Source organism: Mesoplodon bidens, assembly GCF_964165515.1.
Source record: "Mesoplodon bidens genome assembly, chromosome: 7".
Classification (NCBI taxonomy): domain Eukaryota; kingdom Metazoa; phylum Chordata; class Mammalia; order Artiodactyla; family Ziphiidae; genus Mesoplodon; species Mesoplodon bidens.
The window spans coordinates 17,942,259-17,950,704 of NC_138164.1; positions in this window are offsets into that span (position 1 = coordinate 17,942,259).

Genomic DNA, 8,446 nt, shown 5'->3' on the forward strand with positions numbered 1-8,446 from the left:
AGAGCAGGGAGCTTTTAGAACTTTTAGACAAAGAAATAATACATTTGTGAAGAATTGACAAGACAAAGCCATTTGGGGTGGGATACTAAATGGTAAAGAAGTAACTAAGAAGGTAAAGTTTGGTTCAACAAAATTTGTTTGTACAGATTTCTCAGCCCCAAATTCCCTGTCTCTGGTGATTGAAATGTCTTCTTTCCTCCTGGTATAGGGAGGGTACCTTTCATATGGGAGTTTTATCTCCTGCTTTCAGGAGGAAAAAGAAGGGTCAGAGTATCCTTGTACCTGCTGTTTCTTTTTTTAAAAAATAAATTTATTTATTTTATTTATGGCTGTGTTGGGTTTTTGTTGCTGTGTGTGGGCTTTCTCTAGTTGCGGCGAGCTGGGGCTACTCTTCGTTGCGGTGCATGGGCTTCTCATTGCGATGACTTCTCTTGTTGTGGAGCATGGGCTCTAGGTGTGTGGGCTTCAGTAGTTGTGGCACGAGGGCTCAGTAGTTGTAGCTCGTGGCTCTCGAGCGCAGGCTCACTATTTGTGGAGCATGGCTTAGTTGCTCCGCGGCATGTGGGATCTTCCCAGACCCACAGGCTTAAACCTGTGTCCCCTGCATTGGCAGGCAGATTCTTAACCACTGCGCCATGAGGGAAGTCCTGTACCTGCTGTTTCTTAAGTGCCTTTAATTCAAAATAATGAATACGCCAAAGTGGTATATTTTAGGGTGATATATTTTGGTTTCCTTCAATAATATCTTTCCTATTCAAAGTTCTCTGTTCAAGGTACTGAGAAATTTAAATCATAGCTTCCCTTACATTGAATCCTTACATTGGGAAATGTACCCTCTGCCCACTGATGGATCAATTTACCAGGGAGCTTTAAAACTAATGGTTCTATAGCTTATATGTGGCCTTGATACTGTTGTACCCCTTTCCCCTTCACCTCATAATTCACTTTTCCCACCCTTTCCAGAAGCCACCAAGGTGGATAGTCAGAATCAGATTTCACTATATATAGAAATCTGCTTCCTCATAATGGCCTCTACCCACTCTTACAGGAATGTTTGTTATAATTATGAAGGCTTGAATGCACGTATATAGGAAGAAACAAAGATCAAGAAGGAAAGAGAAAGGGAAGAAAGAAGGGAGAGTGAAAGGGTGGGAAGGAAGGCAAAATGAAAGAAAGAAAGAAAATAAGCCATTCCCATCTAATCTGGGAGCTTGGTCCACTGGTAGCTTCTCTTTGCATGTGGTCAGCTGATAAAGTATTTGGTTCATTATTTCAGGTCATGACCTCATGAGAAAATAGTTCTATAATATTTAGTGCACAAAAAAATCAAAGTAGTGGGGCACTCTTTCCCAAAATACCACACCCTAGACTCGAGAGATTAGATCAACTCTCTTCTTAGAATACACTATACAAACCCAAAACATAAACATTGCTTACAAATTTTTAGAAAAATGATTCTGCATATTGACATATCAGTTTCCAGTAATAGGTCTGACTAGCCCTCAAGACATACCTTCTTTCTGAAAACCACTAAAAGTATTATTGTAGATACAGATATATCATATTTTTATACATTTTATTATATATATGTGTGTGTGTATATATAACAGTAAAGAAGTTTAACCAACTACAAGATATAATTTTTTAAATTAATTTATTTATTTTTGGCTGTGTTGGGTCTTTGTTGCTGTGTGCAGGCTTTCTTTAGTTTCAGCAAGTGGGTGGCTACTCTTCATTGCAGTGTCCAGTCTCCTCATTGCGGTGGCTTCTCTTGTTGCAGAGCATGGGCTCTAGGCACTCAGACTTCAGTAGCCGTGGTGCACGGGCTTAGTTGCTCTGCGGCATGTGGGATCTTCCTGGACCAGGGCTCGAACCCGTGTCCCCTGCATTGGCAGGTGGATTCTTAATCACTGTGCCACCATGGAGACCCCCAAGATATAACTGAAGAGGGAATTTGTAAATTGAAAGATAGGCTAAAAGATATTATCCAAAATGTATACAAGAGAGAGAAAGAGAAATGGAAAATATGAAAAAGAAAGAGTATGAAGTGAAAAGGTCTAACATGTTAAATCAGAGTCCCTGATGGAAAAGAGATATACAATGAATCAGAGTAACATTTGAAGAGGTAAAGACAGAGAATTTTCCAGAACTGATGAAAGTACTATATCAGAGTCTAGTCAAGAGACAGAAATTTGAACTGGAAAAATTTAATATAAGTTTAATATAAAGAATTATTAACTAAGTTTTAAAATGGTTAACTACTAAGAGGGTAAAAAAGAACTCTAATGTATACCTTAGAGTTACAGAGGTGGCAAATGTAAAAAGCCACTGGAAATGAAGGGAACGAGGGACAGAGTTGGAAATTTAGAGTACAGGCTGTGGAACTGAGAGTCACAGCTCTGATGAGAAAGCACAGCTGCTGCATGGATGGTGTCCAGCTCAGGAATCCAAGAAATGCCACTATATGGATCACACGTGCACTGGGCCTCTAGCTTAGTGAAGACAGTCATTGCTAGAGACTACTCTCAGCATCACAAGCCCACAACCAGAACTCAGGAAATAAACCCCAGGAAATAGCAAGTCTCTTCCTCCTTCTCAAGCCTTGTGTCTCTCCAGCATCCCCCACTGGCAGAACATAACAAAGAGGCAGTTGGCAAAGGATAACTGTGTTTGCAGAATCTAGCTCTCCCATCACAAAATACAGAAGGGTGGGATGGAGCTGTGAAGCAATGAATTTATAACAGGCACAGCTATCAATACACAGAAACAATCATAGGTAACATTTATGGAGCACTTATTTTGTGCAGCTACTGTTCTACGTACTTTACAAATATTAACTCATTTAATCCTTGTAACAGTTCTATGAAAAACTGCATTTAGAAGTCCAGTAACTCCCAAGAAAGATATGTAAAAGCAACCTGCTGCTAGACATTTTATTGCTGTAACTGCAGAACACAAAGACCATAAGAAGATGTTGAAAACATCCAGAGAAAAAAACACAGATTATCTTCAAAGAGTGACAGTTACAGTAAGAACTGATGTTGCAGGGCAAAAAAGGGAAGCCAGAAGACAGGAGAACAATATTGTTCTCCTGAAAAGAGAACTGAAAAGAGGTTGAAAAGGCTGAAAAGAGTCCCTGTCAGATTAGAATTCTATAATAAGAAAAAAATCTTTCAAGAATTTGAAAAAAATAAAGACATTTTGAGACAAAAAAGAAAGTTTGATTCCATACACACATATATATGGAATCTAAAAACAAAAAGAAAAAAAATGGTCAGAAGAACCTAGGGACAAGGCAGGAATAAAGATGCAGACCTACTAGAGAATGGACTTGAGGATACGGGGAGGTGGAAGGGTAAGCTGGGACAAAGTGAGAGAGTGGCATGGACATATATACACTACCAAACATAAAATAGATAGCTAGTGGGAAGCAGCTGCATAGCACAGGGAGATCAGCTCAGTGCTTTGTGACCACCTAGAGCGGTGGGATAGGGAGGGTGGGAGGGAGGGAGATGCAAGAGGGAAGAGATATGGGAACATATATATATGTATAACTGATTCACTTTGTTATAAAGCAGAAACTAACACACCATTGTAAAGCTATTATACTCCAATAAAGATGTTAAAAAAAATCTCAAAAAAAAAAAGTTTGCCACTAGTAGGTCCTCTCTAATGGAAATCCTGATAATATCTTTCAGACAGAAGGAATGTGAACCCAGATGGAAGGTCTCAGATGCAAGAAAGAATGAACTGGTGGGTAACTGGTGGGTAATTCTAACAAACATATAAAAAATAATGTCATATGTGGTCATAAATAAGCAATGAAAAAGAGAACCTCATGACAGATGCTACAGACCTTTAAAAGACAACAAGATACTATGAATAACTTTATGCCAATATTTTAAAAATTTAGACTTACAAATTCCTAAGTAAATGTAAAGCACATACAAAACCTGAATGGACCTATAACCAACATATACTTAAATTGAAAAATTTTCCCACACAAAACCTTCAGAGTAGATGGCTTCACAGGTGAGTTCTACCATATATTCAAGGAATCAATCATCGTAATATTACACAAACTCAGAGGAAAGAAAAAGAGAAAAACACTCCTCAACTCGTTTGATAAGTTTAGCCAAACCATAATACCAAGGTTATTTATGAGAAAGAAAGATTACAAGCTAAAGTCACTCATGAACACAAGTACAAAAATCCTAAACAAATTATTGTCTAGTCAATAAAATAGCCAATACTTTTAGGGTGCTTACTATGTTCTAGGCATTGGTTTAAGCATTCTGGACATATTACTAAACTTTACAATAGTTCTGTGATTTAGGTACTTTCTTTTAAAAATATTTATTTGTTTTTATTTTTGGCTGTGTGGACTCTCTAGTTGTGGCACAAGGGCTTAGTTGCCCCGTGGCATGTGGGATCTTAGCTCCCCAACCAGGGATCGAACCTGCCTCCTCTGCATTGGAAAGCAGATTCTTAACCACTGGACCACCAGGGAAGTCCCTAAGTACTACTATTATTCTCATTTCAGCATATGAGAAAATGGAGACACAGAGAGGTTAAGTAATTTGCCCAGGTCACTCCCACATTGTGGTATGGCTGGGTTTCAGACCTAAGCAGTCTAACTCATACATCCATTTTTTTAGTAGTTACACTGTAACTGAGGTGGGCTTATCACCCAAACACAAGGCAATTTAACATTCAAATATTAATTAGTGTAAATCATTACATTTACACATTAAAGGAAAAATAGATATGGTCAATAGACATAGAGAGAAAAAAAGCTCAAATTCAACATCCATTCGCAATAAAAACAGCTTTTGGCAAACTGGGAATAAAACGCAACTTCCTTAATGTGATAAGGATTATCTACAAAAACTTCAACAGACAACATACTTAATAATGACACATTTAAAACCTTTCCCTTTGACTTGAGAACCGACAAAAGAATGCTACCAATTACCAATTTTATTCAGCATTCTACTAGGGGATCTTGGACAGCACAGTAGATAAGAAAAATAAATAAAACGTACAAGGATTGGAAAGGAAAAAGACAAAACTATTATTATGAACATATAATGATGATATATATAGAAAATGAAAAATACTCTACAAATGAACTACTAGAATTAATACAAGAGTTTACCAAAGTTTTGGGATACAAAATCAATATAAAAAAATTAGGTTTGTTTCTCACCAGCAGCAGCTATAAAATGAAATTTAAAACAGTCTTCATTCACAATGGCATTAAAAAATGTGAACTACCTGGGAATAAATCCAACAAAATATGTACAAGACATTAATGGAAAAAATTATAAAATTTTATTAAGAGACATTAAAGAAGACCTAAATAAATGGATAAATATACCAGTTCATGGATTGGAGGACTCAACATTGTAAAGGTGTCATTTCTCTCCAAACTGATTTACAGACTCAGTAAATCCCAATTAAAATCCCAATAGGTTTTTGTTCGAACTTGACAAGTCAGCTCTAAAATTTATATGACAGCGCCAAGGGCCAAGAGTAGCTACTCTTGAAGAAGAAAAATAAAGTAGGAGGACTTGCTCTACCAGATATAATACTTATTATAAAGCTATAGTAATTAAGACCGTGTGGTATTGGGACAAGGATTGACAAATAGACCAATGAAATAGAGTAGAGAACCCATAAAGAGACCTACACCTCTATGAACATTTGCTATACAACAGAGGTGACATCCCAGGTCAATGGCAAAAAAGATAGACTTTTCAATAAATAGTGCTGGCATAATTGAGTATCCATAGGGGAGAAAATGGAATTAGAACCTCTCTTGGCAATATAGTACAGAGAAATTAATTCAGGTGCATTCAAAAACTATATATGAAGAATATGTATATATTCTATATTAGAAGATAATAGAGAAGAATATCTTCATGACCTTGGGAGTAGAGAAGGATTTCTTAAACTGGGTAAAAAAACCATTCACAGTAAGTGAAAGATTTGTAAATTTGAGTATGTTACAATTAAGAATGTCTGTCCAACCAAGGCACACTAAGAGAGTAAAGGGACAAGTCAGAGAGGGAAATGATACTAACTACAATACATAAAAGTGGCAAAGGACTAGGATCCAGAATTTATAAAGAACTTCTGTGAATCAAAGTATAAAATAAAGAACAACACAGAAGATTTGAACAAATCTTTTATAAGAAAGGAAATCCAAATGGCCAATAAACCTATGAAAAGATGTTTAATCTCATCAGTAAAATGCAAATTAAACAACAACGAGATACTATTACACAGCCATCAAATGGCAAAAATAACATCTGACCAGCACCAAAGACCCTGACCAACAGGTATTCTCTAGTGAGCATATAAATTGGCATACCATTCTGGAAAACAGTAGAATAGTATTAGCTAGTAAAATTGAGTTTGTGCATACTCCATGCCCAGCAATTGCATGCCCGGGAACATACGTAGAGAAAAATCTGCACATACACAGAATGTTCTTAGCAGCATTGTCTGAAATAGTCCCCAACTAGAAACAACCTAAATGTCCAGCAGCATAGAATAAATAAATAAATTGAAGTGTACAGCAATGAAAATGGACCAATTACAGCTATAAGCATTAATAAGAATGTGTTTCCAAACGATACAGAGTGAAAGAAGCAAGTCATAAAGAAGACCTATGTTTTTACTCCATTATATAAAGTTCAAAACATGCAACAGTAAACAACATCATTTAATGATGCCTAAACGTGTGGTGAACTGTAAAGAAAAACAGTGAAATGATTACTTTAGATGCCAAGATAATGGTTGTCTCTGGAGGGAAAGAAAGGGGCTGTGCTCAGGTGGAAGAAGATTCTGTAGTGTTCTGTTTCTTGACTTGGGGATGGTCACCTGGTGTTCATTTTATATTAATCATTATACCGTATGTAAATATTTTATGAACATTTTTCTATGTATGCTGTATCTCATGATTTTAAAATACATCCTGCACATCTAGATGCAGAGTCACTTTCAAAACAAGCACAGATTTAGAGATCAAGTGTACTTGATCATATAGGTTTTCCCAAGTTTCCTCTGTGAGGCAGGCCTCAGCGAGTCTCTTTTTACTCAATTTAATGCAATGGGGTTAAATCACTCAAGGGCACTAAAGGGTAAGCGACTATCTCAACAAAATAGGGCAAGAATGGTGGGGAGCATTACAGAAACTGCCACTCAAGTTTCCCCCCAAGCTTCTCTTTCCAATTCTGGAAGAAGTCCTTCTGTGCTTCAGACATCAAGGCTTACTTTAGATCAGAGGCCCAGGATGCTCCAGAGATGATTCAGACCCCAGTCAGCAGTGATCTCTCCTTTTACACTCCATGGCTTCTGCTTATATCCAAGAAAGCAGTGGAAGCCCAGGCATGCCGCGGCAATTAGGAGCCTGCTCCCATCACCTCTGCCTGCTGCAGTGGGGGACCGGTCTCGCTTATGTGGCAGAGAAGCACGTCCACTGAGCCTCTTCCTGGCTCTTTGCTAAACCAGACCTGAGGCCGGGTGTGAGGTCCCAGGTCAGAACCCCAGGCAGAGCTGAATGAAGCAACTCTTGTCGTCAGAGGAACTGGCAAACTGGGAGCCTTTCATGTGCTTGGTAATTAATAAGAAATAAAATTACAAGCAGAATGATAGCTCATCAAATTTGATTTGGTCCCACAGGGCCTGCTTGAGATTCTAATGAATACATAGGGTGAGGCCAGGGATGATTAATGGGAGCCTCAATTGCAGGGACATGGGGAGGTTATTCTTTTCCTATTTATTTATTTATTTATTTATTTATTTTGACTCCACCAGGTCTTAGTTGCAGCACACGGGATCTCCGTTGTGGTGTGCAGGATCTTTAGTTGTGGCATGTGAGATCTTTAGTTGAGGCATACGGGATCTTCAGTTGTGGCATGCAAACTCTTTAGTTGCGGCAAGCATGTGGGATCTTAGGTCCCGGACCAAGGATCAAACCTGGGCCCCCTGCATTGGGAGCGTGCAGTCTTACCCATTGGACCACCAGGGAAGTCCCGGGAGGTTTTTATTTTTTTAAATAATTTATTTATTAATTTATTTATTTTTGGCTGTGTTGGGTCTTTACTGCTGTGTGCAGGCTTCCTCTAGTTGCAGTGAGCGGGGGCTGCTCTTCATTGCGGTGTACGAGCTTCTCACTGCGGTGGCTTCTCTTCTTGCGGAACACGGGCTCTAGGCATGCAGGCTTCAGTAGTTGTGGCACGTGGGCTCAGAAGTTGTGGCACGTGGGCTCAGTATTTGTGGCTCGTGGGCTCTAGAGTGCAGGCTCAGTAGCTGTGGCGCACGGGATTAGTTGCTCCGTGACATGTGGGATCTTCCCGGACCAGGGCTCGAACCCGTGTTCCCGGCAATGGCAGGCAGATTCTCAACCACTGCGACACCAGGGAAGCCCCCGGGAGGT